Raw genomic sequence first — 17573 nt, 5'->3', positions numbered from 1 at the left:
GAATGTAAAGTTATATATGCAGATACTAAAAAGGAAAAAAGACGAGTTCATGCAAATAAGGGGAGAAGAGCTAATATATCTAAGCAAGAATAACCCAAAACTTTTCTCCCAGGAACTTCAACCAAGGAAGAAGCAAATCGAACAGCCAATCAATGATTTGAATATGCAAAGCAACTCTATGAGAAAGAATCAGAGGTGGAGCCTCCCTCCAGGATCAACACAACTACAAAGCTCTTCATGTTACAGGAGGTGGAGATTGGAATTAAAAAGTTGAAAACTCGAAAGGCAAAGGACTTGGTTGAGCTTCAAGTAGAGTATCTAAAATGGGGAATGAACACTCTTCACCGCACATATGGAAATATTCAACAACATCATCCAGCAAGGATTCCCAAGGGACTGGACAACTAGCCTATCAATACCCCTTTTTAAAAGTGGAGACATTAATAATACTTCCAGCTATAAAAGCATTATGATCAATCCTTAGTTTGCAAAGCTTTTTGGCAACATGGTAGAAAATAGAATCAGTAAATGGGAAGAGTAAAGAAAAGAGGGCAAGAGGACAAGTGGGTTTTAGGCCGAAGCATTCTACGGTGGATCATGGTATCACATTGAGACACATTATTGAAAAGGTTTGGGAGGACAAAGAAGAAGTATTTTGTTGCTTTGTTGACTTCAAAAAGGAATTTGACACAGTCCCTAGAGATAAGTTGTGGCGTAGAATGGAAGAACTTGAAGTTCCTTTTCATTATAGAGTCGTTGTCCATAGACTTTATGAAGAGGTGAAAGTCAAAATTAGAACCTGAGCAGGTATTTCAGAAAGCTTTAGAAGTGACATTGGAGTCAAGCTGTTGGGTCCCTATAATACTAGTGATTACCCCATTATTATTATAGTTATACCCCTTATTTATATTGTTGTGCCCTTATTACCCCCATATTGTTATTTCTGTGCCCCATAGAATCCCTCTATTGTTATTTTTGTGGCTTTATATTATTATTGTTAGGTCGGCTGGATTATATTGTGACTCCTTAGACTCCTATATATAGAAAGGAGGTTTTGTCATTTGAATCATCAAAGAATTGTTCATCTATGTAATGTAAAGGAGGTTGCCCCCTCGAAAAGGCTGAATTCTAAGGCGTTGATCTATCTTTTCTTGAGCTGGTTTCATAACATTTGGTATCAGAGCTTTGGATTCTAGGGTTTCGCTGCTCCAAACAAGTCATCGTGGCATTTTCGCTATAATTTTTTTTTTCTGTGACGTTTCAGAAGTCGTAAAAAAAACCCATTTGAGAAGAAATCACGCTGAACCTTGGGTCCGAATTTCAGAGCTTTTCGCGCGATATTTTCGGAGATATGATCTGAGGAAGTTGGTCTTTTTGCAGACTCCTGAATTACATTCAAAACAGGTGACCTGGGGAAAATTGTCATAACTTTCTCTCTGGGAATCAGATTGAAATTTCGTAAGAAGGCACAGAAAGAGGACGGACTGTAGTTTTTTTGTATATCTTTTTTAGAACCAAATATCGAAAATTGTACACGTGGCACTTCATACAACTTCACTCTTTTGGAAAGGTCTATAATCAGGTCATCTTGGGAGATTGTGCATAACTATTTCTTGGAGAATCCAATTTGGATCAGACTGGTGGCATTGGAAATAGGACACAGAGAGCTACTACAGGTCACAAATTCAGAACTAGATGATTGGAAAGTATAGAGATACATCAGAGGCAATATCGAGCTCCTACAAAGTGAAAAAAGGTGTGTAGATTTTTTTAAATTTTTGCTTAGGCTTGGTTTGAAAATTTATTTTGAAGGAACTCAAAGGGCATATTAGAGCATTATTATCGGTAACTGATGCCCCGAGGAAAGAAAATGCAAACACCTAGTAAGGAACCTGAAAGCTCTAGCATGACTCATGAAGAAGAGGAAGAAATGCTACATGATATATCAAAATTACAAGAACAAGTGCAACAAATGTCACGCTCACAAAAGTTAACAGATGCTAAGATAAATGGCGTGGAAGCTAAGATAAATGGTGTGGAAGCTAAGATGGACAATTTGAAGATAGATTTGAACACAAATTTGAAGACAGGCATGGCAGATTTGAAGACAGATTTGACAAATTTTCTACAAGAAATACTTACTAATGGTGAAAAGGTAGTAAAGGAAACTCATGATGAGAACAAAAGAAATGTTAATCATGATTCCATAGATGCTAATGTTGGATCGAAGAATCACCATATTCCAAAAATCGATATGAGGAAGTTTGATGGCAAGGATCCCGCCACATGGATATTACAGATGGAGCAATTCTTCGATCTCAATAATGTGCAAAACGCACAAAAGGTACGTATGGCAACTGTATATTTGGAACCAAATTAGTTTGTATGGTATCAATGGCTTTGCTCTCGTAAAAAATTTATCACTTGGGCAATTTTTACGAAAGAATTGATAGCACATTATGAGGATACAAAAAGCAACACTTTTTTTAGCCAATTGATAAGTCTCAAACAAAAGGGTTCAATAATGGAGCACATTGAGGAGTTCCAAAAATTGAACATAAGGGTAAAAGATATTCCAGAGGAGCATAGGATTGATGTGTTCATAGGGTCTTTAAAGGATAATATCCAACATGATGTTCGCCTTTGGGAACCTGATTCATTAGAGAAGGCATTCAGGTTAGCAAGAAAAATGGAAAGCAAAATTATGGCAACTAGGAAGCATACCACTCGCAACTATAAAGTCGGAAGTGTTGTTGCCCCTAGTCTTCCACAACCTACAAGGTTGACACCACAACAATTGGAAGAAAAAAGAGCAAAAGGGCTTTGTTACAATTGTGATAGCAAATACACAAAAGGTCATAAGTGTGCTGAGAAGAAATTATTCTACATAGATTGTGAAGAGGAAGAAGAAAAGGAGCAAGAAAGGTCAAAAGAAGAGGATATATTCCAGGAACAAAGCCTAGATGAAGAACAAATAAATCCGACCATATCTTGTAATGCATTGGCGGGAATTACCACTCCTCAAACCATCAAGATAGAAGGACAAATCAAGAAGAAAAAGGTAATAGTGTTGATTGATTCAGGAAATACCCACAATTTTATTCATTGTAGGGTAGCAAAAGAATTGAATTGCTTCCTATATCCAGCACCAGAGTGTCAAGTGATGATTGCAAATGGAGGAACAATAAATTGCTCTGGAAAGTGCCATAATATCAAGCTATCCATGGGAGAATATGTATTGACTAGCCCAATGCTTTCCATTCCAATGGGAGGTGCCGATGTTGTACTAGGAGTCCAATGGCTACAATCCTTGGGTACAATCGCTTTTAATTTTCAAGAACTTTTCATCAAATTTTCTACAGAAGGAAAGGAAGTTGAATTAAGGGGTATTGCAGGGAAACCAGGAAAGATAATCAGCTCTAATGGCATGACTAAGCTTCTAAAAAAGGAGCAAAGAGGTGTAATTACACAATTATGTTCGCTAGATGTTTCCACATTGGAATCATCTATTTCTCCAGATCTCCAAAAAGTCCTGGACAATCATTCCAAGGTATTTGAGACTCCCAAAGGTCTCCCACCTATGCGTGATCATGATCATGCTATTCATCTGATTCCAAGAAGTGTTCCTCCAAACATCAGGTCGTACAGATATCCCTATGTCCAAAAAAGTGAAATTGAACGTATGGTTGCAGAAATGCTAGAGGCTGGTATAATTCAACCGAGTCAAAGTTCTTTCTCAGCTCCAGTAGTATTGGTACACAAGAAGGATGGATCATGGCGCATGTGTCCGGATTATAGGGAGCTCAACAAGCTCACTATTAAAGATAAGTTCCCCATTCCTGTCATTGATGAATTACTGGATGAATTGCATGGATCAATTTACTTCACCAAGTTGGATCTTTGTTCGGGATATCATCAAATCAGAATGAAGATTGAAGACATTCCGAAAACGGCATTTAGAACTCATGAGGGTCATTATGAATTTTTGGTCATGCCTTTTGGCCTTACCAATGCACCTTCAACATTTCAAGGTTTGATGAATTCAATTTTCAAACCATTCCTTAGAAAATTTGTGTTAGTATTTTTTGATGATATACTAATCTACAGCAAGTCTTGGAAGGATCATGTTGAACATGTTGACAGGGTGCTACAACTATTAGAGGAGAAACAATTATATGCAAAAAGATCCAAATGTTTCTTTGGAGTCTAGGAGGTGGAATATTTGGGTCATATTGTATCTCATGAAGGAGTTAAGGTAGACCCTAGCAAAATTAAAGCCATTAAGGAATGGAAAATCCCCACATCCATAAAGCATCTGCGAGGATTTCTTGGGTTGACAGGGTATTATCGCAAGTTTGTTAAGAATTATGGGAGAACAGCAGCACCTCTAACAACATTATTGAAGAAAGTTTCATTTTCATGGACTCCGGAAGCAACAAAGGCCTTTGAACATCTTAAAGAGGCAATGTGCCAAGCATCGGTCTTAGCTACACTGGACTTAACAAAAGCCTTTATTGTGGAATGTGATGCTTCAGGAAATGGAATTGGTGCTATTCTAATGCAAGATGAAAGACCCATTGCTTTTGAAAGTCGTCCAATCAAGGGAAAGTTTTTAAGCAAAGCTATTTATGAGAAAGAAATGTTGGCAATACTCCATGCACTTAAGAAATGACGACCCTACCTAATGGGATGACACTTCAAGGTAAAAACGGATCATGATAGCCTTAAATACTTTTTAGAACAAAGATTATCCTCTGAAGAGCAACAAAAGTGGGTCACAAAGATGTTGGGTTATGACTTTGAAATCATCTACAAAAAAGGGAAGCAAAATGTGGTGGCAGATGCACTCTCAAGAAAGGATGAGGATGTGGAAGCATTGTTGTGTGCCATTTCTATTATCCAACCAGATTGGATAAATGAAGCAAGGGAGGAATGGAATAATGACGAAGAAGTGTGGGCACTTATTCAAAAGCTACAACAAGATTCCAGTACTTCTAATACATTTAGCTGGCAAAATGATTCATTATGGTACAAAGATCGCTTATACCTCTGTAAGAATTCCCAGCTAAAACAAAAGATTCTTATGGAATTGCACACTTCTCCCTTAGGAGGGCACTCAGGATTTTTAAAAACTTACCACAGGGTTAAGAAGGAATTTTTTTGGGATGGCCTTAAATCAGATATTCAAAAGTTTGTGGCGGAATGTTTGGTTTGCCAACAAAATAAAGTTGAAACAATTAAGACACCGGGTCTATTACAACCTTTATCCATTCCAAGCCAACGTTGGGAGGAGGTTTCAATGGATTTTATCACAGGTTTACCCAAGTCTGAGGGAAAGAGTGTCATCATGGTGGTAGTTGACAGACTTACCAAGTATGCACTCTTTTGTGCATTATCACACCCATTTAAAGCCAGTATAGTTTCTACTGCATTTATGGAAACAGTTCAAAAGCTACATGGAAACCCAAAGATTATTGTAAGTGACAGAGATCCCATTTTCACTGGAAATTTTGGACAGAATTATTTTCTTGTCTTGGTACTCAGTTAGCTCATAGCTCATCTTATCATCCTCAATCTGATGGGAAAACTGAGATAGTAAACAAATGTTTGGAAGGATATCTTCGTTGCTTTGTATCTGATAAACAGACACAATGGGTCAAATGGTTGGCTCTGGCTGAATGGTGGTATAACACTTCCTTCCATACAACAACAAAAATGACCCCATTTATGGCACTTTATGGGTATCAACCACCATCCATCACATCATATTTAAGAGAAAATTTTAAGGTTCAGGCAGTGGGAGATCACATCGAACATCAACAACAAGTCCTCCAACTCTTAAAGGATAACCTCGTGTTGGCACAAAATAGAATGAAACAACAGGCAGATCAACATCGCAGTGAAAGAAGTTTTGATGTAGGTGATTGGGTATTCCTACGGCTACAACCATATAAGCAAATGTCCCTAAAGCAAGCTAAGAAGGATAATAAACTATCACCAAAGTATTATGGTCCGTACAAGTTGTTGCAAAAGATTGGTACTATGGCATACAAATTGGAGCTTCCTGCAGCTTCTCGATTGCACCCAGTTTTCCATGTTTCATGTTTAAAGAAGGTTATAGGCGACAAGCTCCCAATTCAAACAATATTGCCAGAACTTGATGAGGAAGGAAAAATTATATTGGAACCGGAAGCAGTCACAGAAACAAGAACTCGACAGCTACGAAATCGATCAATTTCAGAGTATCTTATCAAGTGGAAGAACTTATCCGCTGAAGATTCCACATGGGAGGATGAGAATTTTATGCAGAAGTATCCAGAATTACTCAAGCATTGAGGACAACACTTTTTTGAAGGAGAGTGGCATGTTGGGTCCCTATAATACTAGTGATTACCCCATTACTATTATAGTTATACCCCTTATTTATATTGTTGTGCCCTTATTACCCCCATATTGTTATTTTTGTGCCCCATAGAATCCCTCTATTGTTATTTTTGTGGCTTTATATTATTATTGTTAGGTCGGCTGGATTATATTGTGACTCCTTAAACTCCTATATGTAGAAAGGAGGTTTTTTCATTTGAATCATCAAAGAATTGTTCATCTATGTAATGTAAAGGAGGTTGCCCCCTCGAAGAGGCTGAATTCTAAGGCGTTGATCTATCTTTTCTATCTTTTCTTGAGCTGGTTTCATAACACAAGCAAGGTTTCCCTCTATCTCCTACTCTTTTTGGTTTATATATTGATAAACTAGAAGAGTGGCTAAATCTGCAAGGTGGAGATGGTGTTCGGTTGGGGGAGTTTGTGATAAAACTTCTTTTATATGCGATGATGGATTGCAAATGCACCTATATGCCCTTGAGCATTTTTGTAGAGCAGTGGGGATGCAAGTCAATACTAGCAATACCAAAATAATGATTTTCTCTAATAAAAGGAAGCAGAACCAGCATACATTCTTCTTTGAAGGCAACATTCTTGAAGAAGTAAATGAGTACAAGTACCTCGAGATTGATTTCAACAACAAACTTAATTGGGAGGACAGCAGAAAGAAGAGAATTTTAGGAGGGTGGAAAGCATTATATGCTCTTTAAAACAGATGTAGAGAAGCAAAGTTATGGGATTGGAAAATGACTAAAGTGATTTTTGGACTCCTAGTTTATCCAGTGATGCTATATGGGTGTGAATTGTGGGCTCGCAACACCCCCGTCTCAAAATGGAAACAAATTGAGAAATCCAAAAACTCTTGATCATGAGCAAGTTCAAATAAAAAATTCGGTATCTTATGAGATAATGTTAAGTGAAATAGGAGCAACTCCCATCGAAGCAATTACTATGGTGTGCTCATAAGATATCTAAAGAGAATTGAGAAAATGGGAGTAGGTAGATGGCCTAATGTTATCTTCAATGAAGGCATGAGTGAAATAAAGAAAACATGGATGAAACAAAACTACATATGGATCCAAAAATGGAATATCTACCTCAATGCCTATCCCACAAATAGAAAGGAGCTAAAGAGTTTTGTTATGGAGAAGCTAAAGAATTTTGTTATGGAGAAATTTCATAAACGTGTATGGGGAAAAGAGTTGGGTAGAAAGAAGAAGTACTACATTGAGGAATTCAACCCTACATGTGATCTACAACAAAAAGAATTCATTGGAGCTAGCATTACGTGGAGGGAAAAGGTTCTTATTGCTCAATTAAGAACCAATTCGCATCAACTTCGGTGGAAAAGGCCTAAAGAAGATTGGGAAGACAACAAGTCTATACATTTTGCACGTCTGGGGTAGTGGAATCGGAAAAACATTTCATTTTGGAATGTGATGCATTCAAAGACATCATAGAAAGTTATGGGAATATGCTAGCATTAGTTTCTTGGCATTGTCTTTTCATCGAGGGGATTGTTGGAAAGTTGGGCCAAGGTTCTTATTGCTCAATTAAGAACCAATTGGCATCAACTTCGGTGGAAAAGGCCTAAAGAAGCTTGGGAAGACAACAAGTCTATACATTTTGCACGTCTGGGGCAGTGGAATCGGAAAAACATTTCATTTTGGAATGTGATGCATTCAAAGACATCATAGAAAGTTATGGGAATATGCTAGCATTAGTTTCTTGGCATTGTCTTTTCATCGAGGGGATTGTTGGAAAGTTGGGCCAGCTCATCATCAATTTGAACAAGAAAAGGATTGAATTGCAAAAGACGAAAAGTAGGGAACTAATAGTCCCATAGGCTATTTTTAGTCTCGTGGATATTATTATTATCTAATTTTACAAAGACACACATACTCTACCCCCCTCTAGTTTTGAACCTGTGACCTCTTAGGAGAAAAGACATGCTCTTAACCATTAGGCCGACTCAAGTTGTATATTGACTTATACTTAAAAATATATTAATAAAAAAAAAAAACCAGTTTAATGTGTAGTGACTCAGTGCATATGTTATGTGATCTCTATAACATTCAATTATACAATTTAAACAATAAAATATTACACATTGTTTTTTGCACTCTAAAAAAAATTGATCCCTTTGGGCTCATGTTAGATTCCATAACATGGATCTATGCTGGTATAATTTCATGTAAAGTAATTAAAAGTATGAGAGAGATGTGTAAGTATGTCCGTCCATCATTTTTAAAATAAAATAAAAAATTATTTAAATAAAAAATGTAAGATATAATAAAAAACAAAAATGAATATACGTGTTTGGTTTGTTTAATTAAAAATATTATAACATCAATAATCTCACTCTAAATGGCCATACTAAGGACAAGTGGTAAAAATATTTCACTCACTCTCAACCATAAATAAAATATATAATAAAAAACAAAAATGAATATATGTGTTTGGTTTGTTTAATTAAAAGTATAATAAAATATCAATAATCTCACTCTCAGTGTCCATACTAAGGAGAAGTAAAAATATTTCACTATCACTTTCAACCATAAATAAAGAATTTCAATGTCCGTATGAAACATCGTAATATTATATCAACTTTATAGAGAAATAAAGTAGTTAAAAGTTAAAAAGGACTAGCAATTGAAAAACCAATATATTTTTTCTATAATTAAAACATTTTTAGCAGTCTTACTATTTTATGCCCAAGTAAATTTTGATCCATTTTATACATTCAAAAATGCAAAATATTACAAGTTCTCTCTCTCTCTCTCTCTCTCTCTCTCTCTCTCTCTCTCTATATATATATATATATATATATTGAAAGGATTTTACACTCTAAAAGAAGTTTTCATGTCGAGAGATTTTCATGTCAAGAGATTTGATCTCTCGCGGCTCTTGATAGATCCATGGTTAAGATGGATCTATACTGGTATTTACGTGTGGGTTGTTTCAATTCAATGTTTATTATTTTTGGTGCTTGATTTCTATTTGTCAATCACAACTCTCGTGATAGGCACACCCATGGTGAGACCATGAGTTTACATATGTTTGTACTCTAGTTATGTTGTCATTTGTTGCAATAATTGAGCATTAATAAAATCATGCATGTACACAACACATGAATTTTAAATGACATCCTTTGAATCCATAAGTATAGATGAACCACACATATGTAGTACATATATCCAAAAAAAATATAAAATACAAGAAATAAAAAATAGATGGTCATGTTTTTACTCTGTCCATGTTTTATTTCTTTCACACTGTGATTTAACCATGGGACTAGTCTTTTTGGATGGTTTTACAAGGTAGGGTGGTGTTTTTATTATGGCATCCACTTGATCTTAGTCACATTTTCTTAAACTTAGCATATAGGGGTAGGTATCTCCCTACATCTCTCCTTGCACTATTAGCTATCTACACCATCTTCATTGCGCCTTAGATTTAATCCTACCAAGTTGTGACATTAACATTTCTTTATGTGCATATTATAACTTGTGTGGTAGAGCCTACCTCTTCATGAATGCCCTAGAATAACACATGCATGATGTTTTGGTGTCCATGCTAAATCTTTCTGTAAGCACGTGATTCCTTTTATAGACCTATCATGACATGAATTGAGCCTCATTTATCTATCTTCTATTAGATTATCACTATATCCCAAGGAGGATATCGATAATATTTTTGTTACTTTGTGATAATTGATGCTCATTGCTACTAATGTTTGTTGCCTACTGCTACACTGTTGTTTTCCCTTGCTTCACTTACCACCAATATAGTCAATTTTAAACTCTTTCCATTTGCATCATTTGCCTTTGTTTGGTGTCTAGGAGAGACTGTTGTGATTTGTAGGTTTCCCCTAATAAACTCTTTGTATAATCTTACTTACGTGGTTCCACAATCTTAGAACTAGATGTTTCACATTTATACCACTTGTTTCTCTAGGATGAGCTTTGCATTTTTATCATGCTTGTTAAATAATGAAAGGCAATTATATTAATCTTCTCCACTTCTCTCGCTCATTAAAATAATGAGAAGGACATCGAACATACTGTTTTATCTTCTTTGAGCTTGTTAAACCACAAAGAATATACTTCACTGAGCACATTTTTACCTTTTTTCTAAGCTCATTAAAACCTCATGAAAAAAACACCCTATCGAGTATCCTTTTATCTCTTTCTTGGAATCTGATTAAAACTTAATGAAAATGACACTATTGAGCGTACGTTTTTTCTATTTCATCCTTGTCAATCTATGAAAGAGAAACAAAAAAGAGGAGGGTTGGGATATTTTGAAGTCTATTTACAAAAAATGCAACATTAGTCATATCAACCTTGAATATGGCACCTGTTTTTGTTATTATTCTACACATGGGTTATGGTTTCCTAGGAGGTGTATCATACATATGAGCCTTTTTATTTCTCTGACTGGTTACTCTGCTAGTAATTCCTTCTGCATTTCCACATGATATTATGTGGTGCTCATTAGACAATGCTACCAAGTCACTTTTGAGTTGAAAGCCACTATATTTTCAAGGGAAGTTTAACCCTTATTTGGCCATTTGTAGTCATCATTGACCTTTTTTGTTGGCCATCCTTGTGTTAGTTGTACTTGATGATTTCATCTATCCACATCATATCTCAACTTATTTTGTGTCAATTGATGATTCATCAAGGCTCTGTTTTGTTGAATCTCCTCCTATCGATGCTAAATTATTATCTAGGAGTGGGGTTTAGAAATTGATAGTACCTTGCATATTGTAGTTCTTAGCGATAGGTTTCCTCATTGATCCCTGATTGGTAAAGTCCATGGGTGTTAAACATCATCTTATATTTTCAATGTTAGTATATTTTGTTAGGTAACTTGAGGTCCATTTTCATCATTAGCGAGTCCCCTTGCATCTATTAATGACACACTTCATTGATTGGTAATTATGTGGTTTTTACCATGCTTAACATTAGCTCATTTATTCACATGATGTAGATCCACACCATCAGTTTTAGGATGGAGGCCTTGGGATTGGGAGCATATCACTATTATATGTAACCACTCACAATATTTGATGGAGTATGTACCATATTATGTACTTTAAGGACCACTCAAGGCTAGTCTTCTTCTATGTGTCCAATGTCCTACTAATGTATATTGTGACATAGATCCACATTGTATCTTTAGGTGGATACTATCTATTTTTTAATGGCATGGATCTACAGTATGTTCCTTCATGGCCATGTACTAGCATTTCATGTTATAGATCTACAATGTATAGACTTGGAAACCATGTTCACTTATCTCTTATACTGAGCATGGGTATACATGCATCGAAGATGACCTATATATGATTGAGTATTGGGTGTTTGGCAAATCCTTACTTTTTTCTTAGTTCTTGACTCCTTCTTTGTGTCGTTTCTTGAGACATCATATTGTAATGTATTTTAGCCATCAATTTCTCTTCTAACCTCATAAATTAGGGGGTATACTTGGATTTTCCACCATAGGCATTACTAGGAAGTTATTAGATGTTACAAGTATGAAATTACATAATTGATTAATTTCTCATAATTATTTCATAATGAAGTAATTACTTTGTCACAATTTCATAATTATGAAATAATAATTATTTCATAACTAAGAAGAAATCTCATAATGAGTTGGGAAATGATCATAATTGAGCATGGAACTTGAGCAAAAAACTCTTTATAGGTTGGAAAAAAACTCATAATTGAGCATGAAACTTGTGAATGACTTGTATTGCTTGGTTCACATGCCATCAAGTCCATCCATGACTTGTATCTACCTAATTCACATGCCATCGAGCATAACTTCTCTTGGACCTAGGTTTCCATATTCATCCTCCCAAATCTACGAGAAACATATATAAAGAGCTCATTCCAAGACGAAAAAGGAGGGGGGGGGACAATTAACATCCTTATGCTAGTGAATTTCCTAGAAACACCTCCTTGTAGTGCTGTGATGAGTCTAATCATAGCCAATTGAGCCAAGAAAGAAAAGAGTGAAGGTAACTGAGGAGATTGACCTTACACCAAGATATGTTAACAATATCATATGGTTAAGATATGTTGCATTATATTCCCCCCCAAATCTAGTTTTATATTTTATACTCGATGATAAGATTTGAATGTGTTTACATGTTCTAGATATATCAATATTTTGCACTAATAATTATTCATCTAGAGATGAGACGTTTCTTGTTTGATTAGTGATGTGTGTAAGACATACAAATTGATCAGGAGAGTAGGATATCTAGAGCTGGAGAAAGGTATTCCATAGCTGATTTGGTTGAATCCCACATTGGTAAGTGAGGGGTGTGTTAGTGTCGGTATTGAAAGCCCTCCATCAATGATCAAAACTCTTTGCATTTGCATTAGTAGGTGTCTCATCAGTGTCAAATTTTTGCATCCCGTTAGGCATGCCATAACCCTGATGGAGGAGCTGGTCTATTTATACCCCTCTTTGTTTTGCTGGATCAGGTCATATCAGTCATTAATTTCTTTCAAGCTTGTCTTGTTTTGTCTTGAGGTCAAAGGTCCTAGGTATAGGGTTTTGGTCATTTATCTCTGCAAGGTTATGTCTTTGAAAGTCCTTGAGTGCCCAGCAAGCTAGAGGGAGGATTGTAAACATGTTTCTTTGATATTTTCATCATGTACAGTTCATTTTTAACCTTGGATTTAAAAACTCTATTTTTAAAGCCAAGGTCATGTTAAATTTTTGTAAAAAGAATGAAATTCCAAAAAGTCTTCAAAAAGGCAGCAATAACCCTGGTCCCCTTGCCACATTCCCTCAGATGATCTACCTGCAAAAAGAATCAAGTCAAAGCACTCAAAAAGTCAAATTTAGAATAAAGGAAACCAAAAAAATCAGTGTTTTAAAAAGTGTCAAAAATAAACTTTATAAAGTGGGTTTATGGATGAATTTTTTTCAAATGAAGTTTATAAAGGTTCAACTTCCCACCTTTTACTCTTAATGTGCATCCCAACGATTGAAAGAGTGGTTTGAGAGAGTGATTGGCGAAAGGAGAAAAATCGCAGTGATTTCGGGTAGCAGAGTGGTGCGCGACCCGTTGAAGGAGGTGCGCGACCCGTTGGGAGGCCTGCGCGACCCGTTGAACTGTTTGCCTCCAAAACTTCAACAGAATTCCTCAATCTCCCTTCAACTCATCTCAATTGGTCGAGGTAGGCTCTTTACACATGGTTTTTGAGATTGGTGATGGATGTAAGCCTTCATGCTATGATTTTAACCTCAAAACTTGCAAATGAATAGATTTATATGGCTGCAATGTTCATGACCAAATTGTGCTAGGGTTTATGGTGTTTCAAGCTGTTTTTCCCTTTGATTGGTTTCCTTCCCTTCCCTTTTTCCCACACTCATATGTACATTTCTTTTCCCATGATTATTTTATAAATGAAATACAAATCCCCTTCCCATCCCTAAATCACTAAAACTGAAAACCCTACCCCTCTCCCAAAGCATCAAAAACAAAACAAAGTGAAAACCCTAATTCCCCTCTACCATATGCATATGCAAGATAACAAAAACTGTTGGTAAAATGTCAACATGTTTGGTATATGGTTTCCCTTTTGTTTTTCCCTATTAAACATGTATGCATATATTCCCATGTTCACTTTATGCATGTTTTTCCCATATGCAATAATCTTTGCAAATGATTTCCCTATTACAAATATGTGTTCCTATATGAATATGATCTGCAAAATTTCCCTTAAAAACTCCCTGTATTTTTATATATTCCCATTCCTGGTTAAACAGTTCCCTCCCCTAACATTTCCCTCATGTTTGGTTCCCCTTGAAACATCATAGATTTCAGCACTTTTTGCAGGCAGAGACAACAGTTCAGTTTGTCCACTTTGCTCCAAAACCATGTCGGAAACCGAAACTTATGAGCAAAGTGATGACCATTCATCATCTACAGAGGTTGAGGAACAGAGGAGGCCTCGTAGAGGGGGTAAGGGAGGACATCATAAGAGGGAGGAGCCTACTTCTTTGGCAGAATTACAGGCCTGTCCTTTGGCAGTGAATTGCTTCCAGTACATGTCTTGCTATCAATTTTGTGAGAGGATCTCTCGGATTCAGCATCATAGAGAGTTGGCCCGCTTGTTTGTCTTACACCTCCATGATGGACATGTCACTCTGGCAGGGGTGAACTTCACACTGACACCTGAGGTGATCTCACAGGCTACAGGGATACCAAATGTGGGTGAGGTGTGGCCTAAGCGCAGGTTGCTTGATTTTGTTCACTTTGAGCCCTATGTCCGGCCATCATTTGTGAGAATTTTGACGGGTGTTTTCCCATTCAGATTTCTCCGGAGCGAGTATGCTCCCCTCATGAGGCTTATTATGCATTATTTTACCTGTGAGGGCAGATTTTCACAGGTTTACTCATATCACATTCGCCTTTTGATGCATTTCACCCGAGTGAGGATGATGAACATCCTGGTCTTCTTGTTTCATAACATTCAGAGGATGGTGCCCATGTTGCAGAGGAAGACCCCGGCCCAGCAGTACAGGAGCCTCTGCCATTATGGTTTGATTCAGCTCATAGTCTCACATCAGTTGACTCAGCAGGGCATCTCATGGGAGGAGTTCATCTCCCGTGAGTTTTTCACAGTGCCACCTCAGCCACATCAGGAGGCCATTCATGAGGAGGGAGGACCATCTCAGCAGCCTGATGCTCCCGTCACCCGACATGTCAGCTCCACTCCTTTGGTCACCTATCAGAAAGGCCCAAGGGCCTTATTTGCAGCAGCTAGGCGAGTACTATCTCCACAGCAGGTGGAAGGGGTCTCGTTTTCATCTTCAGATCAGCGAGTGTTATCTCCACATCAGGTGGAAGGGGCCTCGCTTTCTTCACCAGCACAGGTACAGCAGAGGGGCAAAGAGCCCATGATTCATGAGGATCTGGTGATTGATCTTGAGGCCAGTTCTTCTAGCCAAGAGGCAAAGGAGATCATTCAGCATCTCAGGGCCGAGAATGATGTTTTGCAGAGGAGACTTGAGGGTGCCCAATGGACCATCACCTACCTGGAGCAGCGGAACAAACAACTAGAGGAGGAGAAAGTTCTTGATGAGCTATGGAGGATTCGTAGTGACCGAGTCCTAAACCGAAGGAGGCCCGGTGATCCTTTGCCTGCTGATCGTGAGTCTATGCTCATCCAGGTCAATGCACACTTAGAGAGGCTATTGGCTAAGGCCAACCAAGAGAAAAGACTGCTGAGAAACATGAAAAATCACTATTGGGCAAGGATGCATGTTTGCAAGGCTAAAATGAAAGTTTTTCAAAGGAGGTTGACCGAGGCACTAAAACGGAGAAAAAGGCCGAATCCACTCCGTATCTTGGCTGAGGCATCCCTCAAGGATCATGGCACTCACTAGCATCATCTACAGCACAAATCCCAAAAATTTTGGAGAATTTTGGGTAATTTTGGTATTTTTGGGAAATTTACAGGTTTTGGCTTCTCAACGGGTCTCACCCCCGGTGAGACCCTTTGTCATTATAGCTCCGTTTTGCAAAAACTCAACATTTTTGGATTTTTCATGTAAATTTACACATTCCTATGGATGAACTTGAGTTTTTATGGAGTTTTGGGCCTCCAAAAGGTAAAAATACAGCCAAATTTTGACTTTCTGCCCCTTTTTTGAGCTGCAAAAGTAGTCTTGGGAGAATTGACTTTTGACTGGGAAAATGACCTCCAAATCCAAAAATTCTGGTTGGGTTGGAAAGTAGACTCAGAGACCTTTCCAACGAGCTATCCTGCACCTCATTCTGACACCGGGAAGGCCTCCAAACAGAGCTCCAAAGTGCGCGACCCGTTGAGGAAATGTGCGCGACCTGTTGAGGAAATTGTGCCAGATTTGACCAGTTCAGCCCAGAAAACGCAGTTTGGCTCCAGTTTGACTTTTTGAGGTGGATGGTGGTCCTCTTGGATGTAATTATGACACTTTTTGGATACTTTTACTCTTGTTTAACTCTTCTAGAAGTTTCTTTCATGTAAAGGGTAAAAATTGAATGTATGAACTGGTTTCCAAGTTTATAGAGGCAAGTTGTTTTGACTGCCTATTTTCTAGTGCTTAGTTTAGAAGTGGTTCAAACAGCTCCTAGGATAGTGAGCTCGACCCATGGAGGCAGGGAAAGAGGTTAGATCATCTATATTATGTACTTTCTTGCTCATTTTCATGGTTGGACTCTTGAGGGAGAAGCTATCATTGTATTATTCACTTGTATCTCTGCAATTTTTGGCTAAGGAAGACCAGGGTTTTGCAGTCATCTTTGGGATTCTTGTGGACTCATGTGTTGATGGTGTGTTTCTCCATGTTATTGTAAGCTTTGTTATGTGATTCATTTCCTTTCTATACTGCTGCATATTAAACAAATGAAGTGATAAAGTTAGAATTCATGCTTGCCATGCTCTACTTTTAAATTTGTTTAATTTCTATGTTTTCTACTGTCTAAAGAGAATTCAAATCCACTGTTTGCTCTCTTTAGCCTTCTTATCTTTCTTCCTAATCATCCACTTCAGCTAAAGACATCAATACAGGTTCCTACCTTGCCCCAAAGACCCCCCTGCAGAAACTGTGTCCAATCCCCGCACCCAAAATTGCAATTCCTCAATTTGCCACCAAAAACCCCAAAAACCCCCAAAATCAACCTTTATAACCAGTTTACTAGCCTAATATCAGTGTTACATTGTTGGTCATCTCATCCTATTGAAAATCTACCGAGATTGACCGGAGAGAGCCTTCTCCTGCCCCGTAGGGCTAGCTACGAGGCTGAATGGTTTGATGTAGCTTTGAGGTTTTCCTTTTCAGCCTGAGGTGAAATTTCAAGTGCTAACATACTGGCGACCATACTGGGGAGAACAAATTTCTTGTTTGTTCATTGATGTGTTTAATTCATAAGCTTAGACGGAGCCTGAAGTTACGCCAGGAAGCCTTCGAAAACGCTCTTGTTTTACATCAGCGCAAGTAGATAAACGTTGCTTCAGTCAATCTCCGTGAGCTTGTGAGGATAGCACTTCTTTGACATCTTATCCCCATGTATTTGTTAACTCTGAGCCGTGGATGATAGGTTGAGAGTTTTCACAGGCTGAATGCTTTTTCTTTCCTAGTCATTTTGAGAAAACAAGCTGGCTACAGATCCCAAAACC

The sequence above is a fragment of the Pinus tabuliformis genome, chromosome 9, assembly GCF_031772625.1.
Source record: "Pinus tabuliformis cultivar Carrire ecotype Pingquan chromosome 9, CPIR1, whole genome shotgun sequence".
Lineage (NCBI taxonomy): Eukaryota > Viridiplantae > Streptophyta > Pinopsida > Pinales > Pinaceae > Pinus > Pinus tabuliformis.
This window is presented reverse-complemented; position numbering follows the sequence as displayed.